Raw genomic sequence first — 12,473 nt, 5'->3', positions numbered from 1 at the left:
AAAAAGTTTTAAAAATATGTTGGTGTATGACTGCAGCTGACACAGTTCACATATACACAAACACTCCTATTTACATAACTTTGGAAAACTTTAGCCATTACACGCAAGGTCTGCCAAACGAGCCCACTGATCTCTAAAGTGACACTGTGGAAAAAAGGAAATATACAACATCCCATTGTATGGGGTGGAAAGCCAAGTGCATCCTGGCATCTCTTTCCGAAGTAATTTTTTCTTCTGGGAAGTAAATAAATAAATAAATTGATCGACTGAAGCCTTTGGAGTGTGATCTATACACTTCCAAGGCAGAAATCTACCCAAGTGTAAAAGATTGATAGATATGCTTCCTGAAGTGTCATCTCCCAAGGTGATCACAGTGTTTAGCAGATAAAAGAGGACTAAAGAAACTTTCTAATGCCAACTGAGGAAAAAAAAATGTATTTGTTATTGCTATCATCATGCAAAGCTCTGGCCTTTATTGCCACAAGCTATTTTAAGGCCTCCAAGAACTGCAAGGATATGTGGATACTTTGGACTAAAAATACGATCAAAGATGCAAAAAACATGTCCAAAAGAGATTTTTTTTTTTTCCTGTTGAGCAGAAGTAGTTCGGCGGGAAATGACCACGAACAGTTGTTGGCCACATATTAAAAACCACTGGCGAGGGAACAAGCACTGGCAGTTCCCACTTGTGAACAAAACCAAGCTGACAAGTGAAGGCAACTAACTTTGGACATCAGCTATTATTTCCTACGAGTCTTTTCTGCTGCTAAGGCACTTGTGGCCTTACCAGTGAAACTGATGGGCTCCACTTTGTTTCTCTTGTCGTTTCCCCGGTGCGTAAAGGCAAAAAAAAGGAAGAAAAGCAGCAGTTACATAAGTTGAGCGGAGAGTCGGGAACGTGCAGGGAGAGACAGCCATCTGTCTCGCTCCCTTTATGCTGTGTTATACACATGGCACTGGCTTGCACCCTGCCATCTAGCAGAGAGGGAAGCCGAGGGAGCGCTGAGGCAGCCCAGTTCAGGCTCCCAGCAGAACCGAGACGGAGCACTGCGCTGCAGGGAGGAGGGAGCGAGGGAGGGAGGGAATAATGCGTTTAGCAGAGGATGCGAGACTGCCGACCAAAGGGCCTCCTAGGCGCTCGTCGCTGAATGAATTAAAGTTCCCGTTGAGGAGGCCGGGGAAGCGGGGCCGGAGCAGCGTGGCAGCGGGGAAGGGGCCGGGAGCCGCCGGCCCCGGGCACACGGCGGGCACTCGTGCGGGGTCCCCGGCGCGCCGCTCCCGCCCTGAGCGGCACCGGGGGCTCGGGGGCCGGCCCGCCCCGGGGGTCGCTGCAGCCCAGAGCCGGGCCGGGCTGGGATGAGCCGAGCCGAGCCGGGCTAACCCGACCCGCCGGGCCCGGCCCCGCTCCCCTCGCCGGCTGCGGGCGGGCGGCGCGGCCCGGGCACGGCCTGGATGGAGAGCGGCGCTGGGAGCGATGCCCAGGGCTCACCTTCCCCTCCCCCCGGAGAAGCGCGCTTCAAAATGGTTTTGCAGGCGAGGCTGGCCAGGCTGCGCTCGGTGCAGGGCTTCCAAGAGCAGTGCCTGGGTTGGTTTCCGTATATTCTTTGGCTTTTAATAGCTAGCTGAGGGAAAAAAAGAAAGCATTATTGTTTTCTTTCTTTCCTTCTCTCATTGCCTATTCTAAATTTGACTCCAAAGTTTAAGCAGTTGAATTGGCTAATTCTGAATACAGTCTATTGAGAGACCAGACACAGCAGTATATCCCTGTATAGCAATAGATACAATGTGCTGAATTGGCAGTCTAATTATAAATGTGGCATTTGGACCTCCTTTCAGACCCAGTGCCACCTTACCTTATGAGGGAACTTCAACTACAGCAACTGTTCAAAACAAAATGCCATTACAGGATCAGCTTCACCCAACACTGGAACCAGCCAGGGGATTGTTTTACAAACAGCCTTTCTCACTTAACACAAGAATGTATTATAAGGAAAAGTTATGGATAGTGCAGTCTGAAGAAAACGCGTATGTAGTTTCTGCCAGGTGTCGAGCTACTTCAAACTGCAGCATACTCTAAATGACCTCATTATTTTCTTTTAAATGTACTCACTATAAATAATTATTCCTTAGTTTTACTAGAATGAGCTGCTAGGTACGCTTGCTGTTTATATTCCAAGCGTAGTGTGCATGTAACGTCATGAGCACAAAAACCCACGAAATATCCTGGCTCAAAACAAAAACCTGCAATAAGATCTTGCCAAAGAATCATGGGGTGCTGAAAAAAAGTTTTTTAAAGGGTCCTTTCCAGGCAACTGTTCGTATTTAATGGCAGGCTGCATGCACATATCTCACATTCATTCTTATTATTTACTTTATGGTATTATAATGGCTTAATTAAATGAGTGGGCACAAGCACGTCAATAAAACAAGTCAAGTCAAGTCGAAGTCTCAAAACAGGTTTCAAAATTGCTCCATTACACGAATACAGAAAGGGAAATTCGTTAATTTTTGGACTTCAAACTCTGTTTGAGGACTGGGTAGAACTGTTCTCCTGTCCTCACGATCAGCACTGAAGATGGAACTGGCAAAAAAATGTTAAAGTGAGGGTAAAAGAAAGCAGCAGGAACAAAGTGCCGCTCGTGTGCCGAAGGCTATTTAAATTTGCTTAATAAACATATACCTTATCTACGAACAGCAGGCGAAGATATATGACTTTATCACAGAAAGTTTCACCTCTCTGTTTTTGGGAAACACCCCTAGGACAGCACTAATCTGCCGTCCCCAGGCTCCCACCGGGCCGCCTTTCCCTGCGGCCCCCCTTCCCCCCCACGCCGGCCACTCAGACGCGACACTAATTGTCCTTTCCCGGTGCCACTTTCACTCCTTCCCGTGCTTTCCCAAACAACAGAACCGCAGCGAAGCCCTCGGCGGGGCGGCCCGCAGGCAGCGCCCGGCCGGACAGGAGCGGTGCCCGCCGTGACCTCCGGGCCCCGCCGCTCGGCTCGGGCCGCGCCCGCCGCTGCCGGCCCGGGAACGCGCTCCGGGGGCTCGGCACGCCTGCAAGTACCTGCTCGCATCGCGCCTGCCCGCTCTCCCTCTCCGTCCCCTGGCTACACGCGGCCGCGACCCCGCGCCGGTACACGCGTGCATGCATTACACGAGCGGGCAGCGCCGGTGCCCGCTGCTCCCCGGAGCAGGGCAAGCCGCAGAGGCGCGCTCATTAGCTCCCACTGATGATTCCTTTCAGGATCATGAATGGAACAATTGTCAAAAACTGCGGGAAAAAAAACAAGCCCCGAGACTATTATATACAGACGCAGCTTGTGTGCGCGCATGTGACAGTTGCAGGCAACCCAGATTTGGCCATAAACTCTTCGGCGTTATCCGAGATAAAACATCAAATTGCTTGTACGGTAAAAGAGGCTTCTTATCCCCAATCCAAAGAAATAAACAGCTTCCAAGGTAGTGAAACCCAGGAAAAGAACAAGCTCTCCACAAGACACACCTTGCCTCACTCGTATCCGGCAGCACCGCCTGCAAACAGCTGCGCTAGCTTGTTGCAACTGCCACTATTTTATTTTAAAAGAAGAATAACAGTAATAATAGTAAGTGAAATACTTCCTGAAAACTTACTTTGCATTTAGTTTAGGCACTATTCTTTTTTTCAGCTCGCAAAGGAAGCCGTTTTGTCCAGGTTAGGTATTGTCTACTTATGGATCAGCCTCTGGCTAAGGGTTTATTTTAATTTATGGCTTATGCATTCTTTTAAGGTCGATTTGCATGACCTCCGGCAAAGAGCTAAGGCGGCAAGAAATCCCAGGTCGACTGTTGCCACAAAGCGGCACGCATCTCCCCTTCCCCGGGTGTAAACAGAGCTCTCTGATGATGGACTGCCTTCTTCCCCCCTCCCCGTGTATCACGAATTAGGGCGCGATATCGATTTTAAAGTTTTCGCTATAACTTTATCCCGGGCTCTGCCGGCAGAGATAAGGCGGCGGCGTTGGCGCTCCTCGGGACAGCGCCGCGCCGTGGCCGAGCGCGGCACGGCGGCCGCCGCTCCCGCAGCTTTGTGTGCTCCCCGCAGCCGAGCCCGGCCAACTTCAAAGCGCTCACCCACCTCAAACTTCGCGCAGAACCCACAAGCACCGCTAAAGTCCCCTCGCCTTTCTCCATCCCGCGTCTCTCGGGGTTATCCGCCAGGAGAAACCCACGCGAGCACTTGGGAGCAATGACAGCAGCGCTCCGCTCTCAAAGATTTATTTCGGATTTTATTTTTCCTCTCTTTCTCTCTTTCTCCCTCTCGTGTTAGTTCCTTACGTACAATATCTTCCCGCACCATGTGTTCGCCTGCCGTGGGTGATCTTAAAATACAACGCTGATCTGTCACTACATTTTAAAATAAACTCTACTCGGGAAGGATGAGAAAGTGTTGTGATTTCAAGGTACTGGGGTCCCTTAACGTCTCGGAAACCTCGGGATTCAAACAGCCCCGGAAACTCGCACGGGGACGAGACTATAACTACTTTTCCCTAAAGAGAAGAGAGGGAAGAAAAAAGAAAAAAAAAAAAAAGAAAAAAAAAAAAAGGAAGAAAAAAGAAACACAACACCCTCGTGATATCAAAGTAAATAATCGTGCAGGGGGAGGCGGGGGAAGGGGTGAATTCAGCAATGTTAAAAGCTAAACAACAGATCTATCTCCGGACGCTGCTGCTTCACTCAATTGCAACTAATAACCCATTAAAGACAGCGCAGGGGGAACTGAATTCTCTCCTGCAAAGCGACATAAATCCAGCGAAAACCCATTAAACCACCGCCACCGCCACCAAGCCACGCAGCACTACACACCACAGCAAACAACAGGTATACAACACAATAGGGCTGGTTTTCCTGGTTACCTCCTCGGGATCCAGTGTGGCACAAAGCACTGGGAGAGCCTCCTTTTTTTTTTTTTTGCAACGCGCTTCGGTAATTTTCATTAAAAAGAAAAAAATTTTAAAAATAAAAAAAAGAGGGAAGGAGGTGAAGGGGGGGAGGGAGGGGGGAGGAATAAATGGGTAGTAATTCGGTAAAATAAAATAAAATAAATGAACTAGAGTCTGCTGGTGTTTCTCCGGGCCATGGATGTGCAGGATCCCGATCGTTAGAAGTTTGCGGATGGGTTGCCTGGAGATTTGGTTACAATCAGGTTCATTTTTTTTTTTTTCCTCCTGAAACAAGTGAAGGCGATGGTTACTGCTGTCAATCTTGGCAATCAATGTGAGCGGCCATGTCGTAAGTATTCAAAGCATTTCCCGTCGTGCAACATCAGAAAGTGAGTGGCCAGGGCATTGATCTGAGGAAGGCAAAAGGAGGCAGGGCTCCCCCGCCCAGACAGCACAGGCAAGATGAGACAACACAGGGAGAGAGAGGAGGGAGAGGGGAAGGGAGGGAGAGACACACACACACAGAGAGAGAGAGAGAGAGAGAGAGAGGCTGGGAGCGAGCGGGGAGAGCAACAACTGCGGAGAAAGTGAGCACAAAACAGAAAGTGAAATCGGCGCGGGCTGCCAGCCGCATCCCCGCGCAGCTATCACCACTCACAGGGCCATTAGACACATGAAACCTTACACCGCTCCGCTCCCGCTAATGACCACTGATTGCCCGGAGTGGTGAGGAAAGGTACTAGAAAGTTACCGGGGAGGGGGTGCGAGGGCGGGGCGGGGGCCGGAAAGGGAGGAGGGGCAGCGGGGGGGTCCCGGGGGAGCCGGGGCGGCGCGGGGGGGCGGCCGTGTCACTCGGGGCCGGCCCGCCCTCCGCCCGCCCTCCGCCGGGGGACACACACCGCCGGGAGAGCCCCGCCGGCCCGCGGGAGGCACCGGGAAAATAAAATCACAGGGAAGGGAAAAAAAAAAAATAAAAAAAAAAAATCTGGAGAAAAGAGGATGTGCAGGAGGAGGGAAGGGCTGGCGGCGTGGGGAGGGAGCGGGGACGGCGAGAGGGAAGCACTCAGCGAGCGCTCAGTGACAGCTGATAAATGGGTCTCTGAAGAGCCCGAGCCCACAGCACGCCCGGGAGGGGAAAAAAATTACAAAAAAAAATACAAAAAAATTTTTGAAGAGGGGTGGGGGGAGAGATGAAATGGAAAGTATAAATTACACCAGAGATGGGAGTCCAGCCACAGAGACCCGGGGGAGAGAAGGCACTCAGAGTCCACAAACTATTTAGTGATGGATTCAGCAGAAAGGTGAAAAGTGAGTGCAGTGAAAAGGGAAAGACAGGTACGGCCGGAGAGAAAAAACTGATTTAGGACGGACTCGAGCTGAAGTTGGGATTCTCGTGGCGACGACGAGAAATTTTAGCAGCGGCAATATATAAATATCCCTCTCTCTGCCTACCAAAAGGCAACAGATAAGGACTGGAATATCAGCTTGAATACCAATTTAGGAACTCACGCTCTCTTGGAAGTGCTAATTGGGGATGGGGGGGGGGGGGCTTGGAAGATCTGGGAGAAAGAAGGGAAAAACTATAAGGAGCTGAGGAGAAAATCAACCAGTGGCAGAGTACTGCAAACCCAAGAAAGTCTCCCTGCTGTATTTTTGCATTCCAAAGGTAAACATAAAAGAGTCTTTCAAACTGTCAGGGGCCCGCAGATCAGGTGGGCAAACAGCGCTGCAGAGCGAAGTCTCCCTCTTTTGATATTATTCACACCTAGGCTAAACTGTTGTTAAGACGGGAGTGCGGAAAGCAACCTCAAGCCCACAAAATGAGAGAGAGAAGTTGTTGATTCATCTCTGTATTTTTGGCACTTTCTCCCCATTTTCCAGAAGGCGCCTGGAACAGTTAGTAACAGACAAACTTTTTAATTTTAAAATAGCTTCATAACTTATAGAGGCCAAAAAGACGAGGAGAGAGCCTGATTTCACTTTCCTTCTCTCTCAAGTAGAAATTCGCAGGCTAGGTTAGACCCAGAAGCTCACTCAGCCCCACTGCGAATGAACCTGGCTTCGGCAGGACGTGATGAAAATTGAACATTAACGCGATGGCACAGGACAGATATGACCTGGCTCTGATTCATTTTGTTAACAAGCTGTAAAACTCGACACACTGCTGGAGGCATGCACGGTGCATCCTCTGCTATCCGAGGTGCTATCGCCCCTCTCGAGCCGAGCTCAGGGAACAGGAGTTGTAAGTCAGAACCTCTTGGAATAGCGGACCTGTTTTATACAACATTTTTGGCAATTCCACTACAATAAAAGGAGTAACCAAGTCCTAGTCGGCAAGTAGCAAACACCTTGAAATAGAACTTTATAATTATCTAGTAAAGCTTTACCATCAAATTAGCTGATGAGGGCATAGTAGCTACTTCCCATGCATTCTTTCAATTTTAATAAAAGACACTTTAAAAGTGACATTCAGAGATAAAGGGAAATTGTATGATTGTAAATACTGAGTTTGTATTCACCTGCGCTCGGCTAATTCAAAGTATTCACCTTGCTGCAGTTACCCGGTGTATGGATTTAACAACAGTAAATAGCTGCCTTTCGAGATATTACTCTGTCATTTTTAATCTTTAATTATAAGAATTCCCGTGATTAACCGCTAACGCCTTCCTTGTAACACATTTAAACCTGCTGCAAGTAAAGGAAACACCTTGACTTTTTGCACAACTAGTGTAGCTTTGGCACGCAAAAAGATTTTTAAAAAATTTAAATGAGCTATGTGAGAAAAGAGATATAAATCAGAATACAAGGACGAATAGTCTGCCTCAGTCTGCAACTCTAGTAATTTGTTGCTGGAAGTTTTTTTCTTCTAAGAAACAGAAAGGAAAAAAGCCCTCCTCAAATGTAGCGCCTTATTGAACACGAAGCGGGAATGGGACAAGAGATAATTAAGGCATCAGATGAATCTAACCGCCCACCTAGCTCCAAAGCGGGGAGCCTCCCGCTGCACTCCCGAAATTCCAGCGCAGGGAATGACACTGGTTTGGGGCAGGACGCGGCAGGGATGCGGCCGCGCTGCCCTGCGGAGCGCCAGCAACGCTCCCCAGCTTGTTGCTTCCTTCCCCTGTGTGATCAATTAAGTTACAGATGTAACTCACAGCGCCGGAGAGCGGCAACTTCTCGGCGGCAGGAAAAGAGGATTCCTTGGGCATTGTATGCAAATGGGAGCGTGTGTGTGTGCGCGCTGCACGGGGGTAATTGGGATGCCCTCTTTGTTTGCATAAGTGAACACCCGCCGTGCGGATCCGCACACACGTGCCGAGAAACAAGAACACGCTTTCACTTGGAGCGTTACCCCACTTTTAGAAGCCGCGTTTGGGATGACTGCCCTCGCTTTGGCTCCAGGAAGGCTAAAGGCAGGCAGATGCTGAGGAGGGATGCTGACCTGCTGGGGGTGCCTGCACAGGGAAGGGACCGCAGGCGCTCCCATCAGCTCGGGGCACTTACCTGGGCGCAGCTGTCATGGCATTTTGCGCCGTGTGTCTCCCCAAATGCCTCAAAGTAAAGCAACGTTCGACAAGCGAGGCAACCTGTCTGTGTGCTAACTCGTACGTACCGCATCTTTAACCTGAGCAGCAAACCTGCAACTCCTGCGGAGTTGGCGGAACAGTCTCAGAAGTTTTGGATTCAAAGGGCAAGAAATTTCACTTTAAAAGTCATTCACCCACTTCTAAACTGCCCTCTCACCCCAGTTAATGCCGGACAATTAAGAGGCATGTTTATAAATTCCCTCTGCGGACACTGTCCGACAATGAAGGCTTGTTACAGGCTTGCTAAAGATGTTCAGAGAAACTTTTGCGAAATAATCAACAGCATCTGAGAGAAAGCTAAAGGAAAAGAAGTTAAAGCCTGATAATCCGATTGGGGAAAAGTTTTGTTAGACTAGATAGAAGTAAATTACTGCACGTTTCTTCAAAAGCAAACCCATCAGCTGATACGAGTTCCCCCAGAACAAGAACCTCTGGCGAACCCCTCCAAATTTAGGGGACGCTTGCATCTTGTAACACTCAAAGCTCAACATCTGCCTGAAAACAAAAACTCTGAATTCCTTACAGCGTCATCTGCCAACAAAATGTATTGTCTTGGCAGAAAAAGGATCAAGGAGATTTTAATTTCATTTTAAACTGTGCATCATCTTGATAGCTAAGGAAAAAGCCGCAGCAACAATCTCCCCGCTCCACGCCCCCGCCGTTCAAAAAAAAAAAAAAAAAAAAAAAAAAAAGGAAGGGGGGGGGAAGAGAGAACTGGAAAAACCACATAAACTTTTACAAAGAAAATAAAAGCAAGTTCGACATGAAAACCCCTTCCTGTCTCGGAAAGTTCATTTTAAAGGTCCCTTCTGTAAATCTAAAGTGCAAACACCAGGCTAAGGTAGTGAGTGGCTGGAATTTGCATGCTGATAAGAGAAGGCTGTTGTACTTACAGTGACAGAGGGCAGGCTGCGGAAGAAAAGCTGTTTGTGTTAGCCTGAGAGTCACCCAGGGCTGCAATGAGAGGAGAAGAGAGGAGTGGGAGTGCCAAGCTGGATACACCTTCACCGCATCTCATCACATCTGCCAGCCTCTCTCTCCCTCTCTCTTTCATTTCCACATTCCCTTTGTTCCTGAAAAAAAAATCTACACGTCACATCAGTCCCCAGATGCAGTCTACACCAAAGAAAAAAAATGAATAATTCAATCAAACTGTGCATAGTCTCTAAGGCAATAAATCTATTGCACTTAAAGAAACGAAGGGTAATTACCGCTATAGAATTAGAATAAGGCCAGAGCGCGCAGGGATCCCAGGGTCTGTAAACTCCACGGTCAAATAAAGTTTCATTTATTTAATCCTTTGACAACCCCAATGTAAACTAAAGGGGAGGATCAGAACTTATTCCGGTTGGGTTTGAGAACGCTTGAAGTGAATGTTATAAAGGGAGAGCGCCCGTGGTCTGTGACAAACACAATGCAAGGGAGTAGAAGTGTTTCACTGCATCACCTCCAGGGTCCGTTCCCCCCTCCCTAATGAAGAGCAGACCACACTCCCACTTCCACCGGCTCCTGCTGCTCGCTGCAAGTGCAGCGGGGATCGCTGGCAGCCAGCAGCCTCCTTACCTGCTCCCGAGCGCCAGCACAGCCTGACAAAAACTCAGGGGAACCGGCAATTTTGTTCCACGCTCTGGCGGAGAGAAGCCTCGGGGGATTTGCACGGGCAAGGATCGCCTGGGAACGGTGCCCCCGAGCCGCGGATGTGCGCGGGGCTGAGGCGGGGGCTGCCCGGGGGCGGGGGGAGCCCGGCGGGCGCGGAGCGCGGCGGGGCGGGCGCTGCCGGAGCGGAGCGCGGTGCGGACCGGCCGGGGCGGGCGGCAGGAGCCGCGCTGCCCCCGCTGCCCGGAGCGGGCTGTCCCTCGGCTCGGAGGTAAGCGGACTCTACATTGTGTGTGTTTGTCCCCCCCTCCGCGGGTACCCCGGGTGCCAGGGGCGCGCTGCTGCGCTAACCAGGGCGGCGGCTCGGGGCTGTGGCTCAGCTCCTCGGGCCCGAACCGAGCCGGAGCCGAACGTCGGCATCTGCCGCTTTGCACTCTCCATCACATTCTTTGCAAACTTCTCCTGAGGGGCTGGGGGAGGAGTGAGACGGAGAGGGGGAGGGGGAAACTAAGCCCAGGTGAGACCGCGCTCTTGAGATGCCGCAGACCCTCGCTCCGGTGCCGCCGGGCCCTGCCCAGCCCGGGGAGGCTCCAACACCTTCCGCCGGCGCGGAGCATCGCGCACCCCCCGTCCCTGCGCCGCTGCACCAGCGGTTTGATCTATCCGAGGCATTACCGGGACTGTTATTCCCGGGAAGGCAGAGCGGAGCGCGCTCCCGGCCGCCCGGGCCTGTCCATGTGCTTACCGCGCCACCGTGAGGCGGCCGCGGGCCCCGCACCGAGCGCTGCCGGGGCCGCCGAACGCGCCGTGGCCGCGGGGACCCCGCGCAGGGCGGACGGGGCCGTCGGGGCTCCGCCGCGGGCAGCCCTCAGCGCCCGGGGCTCCGCGACAGCGCAGGCCGCCGCCTCCCGCCCGCTCTCGGGGGCCGGAGAAAACCGGGGAGAATTTAAGGAGAATTGAGGAGATGGGAATACACAAAGCGAAAGCACCGCACCGGTGTTTTCCTTAACCCCCCTGCCCCGAGACTTTCTCCCTGCTTCGCCTGTCTCGCCGTGGCTGGGCGCTCCTCGGAGGATTGGGGTGAGTAGGGCAGAGCGCATCCCGGCCCGCTCCTCCCGCCGGCACCGCTCCCTGTAAATCCCCTCCGACCCCCTGCTGGAAGGCAGCGTCCCTCGGAGCGAGAGCCAGGGAGCACTGCTGGCTCCTCTGCCCATCCTCTTGCTGCCTCCTTCCCCGGCCAAAGTCAGGCCAGTTGCACTGCACGGGCTCTCCTGGAAGATTTCCCTTCTCAAGCCTTTTAGGCAATTTCAAGCTTGAGGCTGGGGTTTTGGTTATATTTATATTAATAGAAGGGGAATGGGAAAAAAGAAAATAAGAAAGACTAGGCTGTCACCACCCATGGACATTACGTGGGGTGACACTGCTAAAAGTTGTGGCAAAGGCTCAGCACGATGAGTTTCTAAGGCATGCTCCAGGCACATGAAAGCTATGGAAACGGATCTGGTGCAGGAGGCAGATCCACTTATACAGGGGCACAACACATCACTTACCTCTCATGGAAAGCTTTAACCCAGAAGGGGGTTCCTCTCAGGAGGCTTTTAGCAGCTGGTGGAAAGCATCCCAGCTACTGGAAAGCATCCATCACGTCAGGGCATCCTGCCACCCAGAAAAGCACTGACTGCACCGGCCAGGTTTAAGTCCCTTAACTCCCACCTGGTAGTTGCACTGGCAGAGTAACCTCCACACCTGAATCATATGAACGCTACTAACGAGCTCCAAAAGATGGCAATTACATTCAGCTGTGATTAGGAATCACCTTAAGATTGGAATCACCTGATGCTTTTCATGCACAGAGTTAAAGCAGAAAAACAGTAGCGTGACTGTGGAAGGTGCAAATATTTCCACTGAAATGCATCTGCTCCTCTGAATCTGGGAATTTCACCTAACAGCTGGATTTGCCTTTTTGTCATCTTAATCATTTTTCACCTCCCATCTCTGTACAACAGGGTGACCATAAACCACCGCTAACATACAAAAACGCAGATCAAGATTAACAGTAATTTTAAATGCACTTTTCCAGAAGCAACTCAGAGCCAGAGATATTTAGAGCAATCATCACACTCATACTGAGGCATGCACCTGTGTAGCCTCACATATTATACCAATTTTCCCAGCTTCAGCTGGGAATAGCAGAGCTTGTCTCGGGTATGAGGGGGGACAGCAAGATGTGTGTCAGGTAGAGCTGTACCAGCACACACATTAGAGGGGCTGAGAGGGGACTCGTGCTACAGGATCCCCTTTCAGCCCACAGCAGCTCTATTTTGTATTCCAGCCCAGAGTAAACTCTAGGTCAGTGGTGTAAACATGA

At 51.0% G+C, this 12,473-nt stretch overlaps 1 protein-coding gene across 7 annotated transcripts in view; it reads right to left on the bottom strand.

Moving 5' to 3' along the window:
- The window catches only part of SOX6 (SRY-box transcription factor 6), a 369,483-nt gene extending 359,955 nt beyond the window's left edge, over nucleotides 1-9,528 (bottom strand). For 6 of the 7 annotated variants that reach the window (XM_058025836.1, XM_058025840.1, XM_058025842.1 and 3 more), the window contains exon 1: nucleotides 9,403-9,528. The gene's annotated coding sequence lies outside the window, so the exon portion shown is untranslated. Of the gene's footprint in view, nucleotides 1-4,895; nucleotides 4,945-9,402 lie in introns of those variants that run through there. The other variant, XM_058025837.1, reaches the window with a different exon arrangement.
- Nucleotides 9,529-12,473: the final 2,945 nt, after the last annotated feature.

This window comes from Melospiza georgiana, chromosome 6 (assembly GCF_028018845.1).
Source record: "Melospiza georgiana isolate bMelGeo1 chromosome 6, bMelGeo1.pri, whole genome shotgun sequence".
NCBI classification, from domain to species: domain Eukaryota; kingdom Metazoa; phylum Chordata; class Aves; order Passeriformes; family Passerellidae; genus Melospiza; species Melospiza georgiana.
This window is presented reverse-complemented; position numbering and strand designations above follow the sequence as displayed.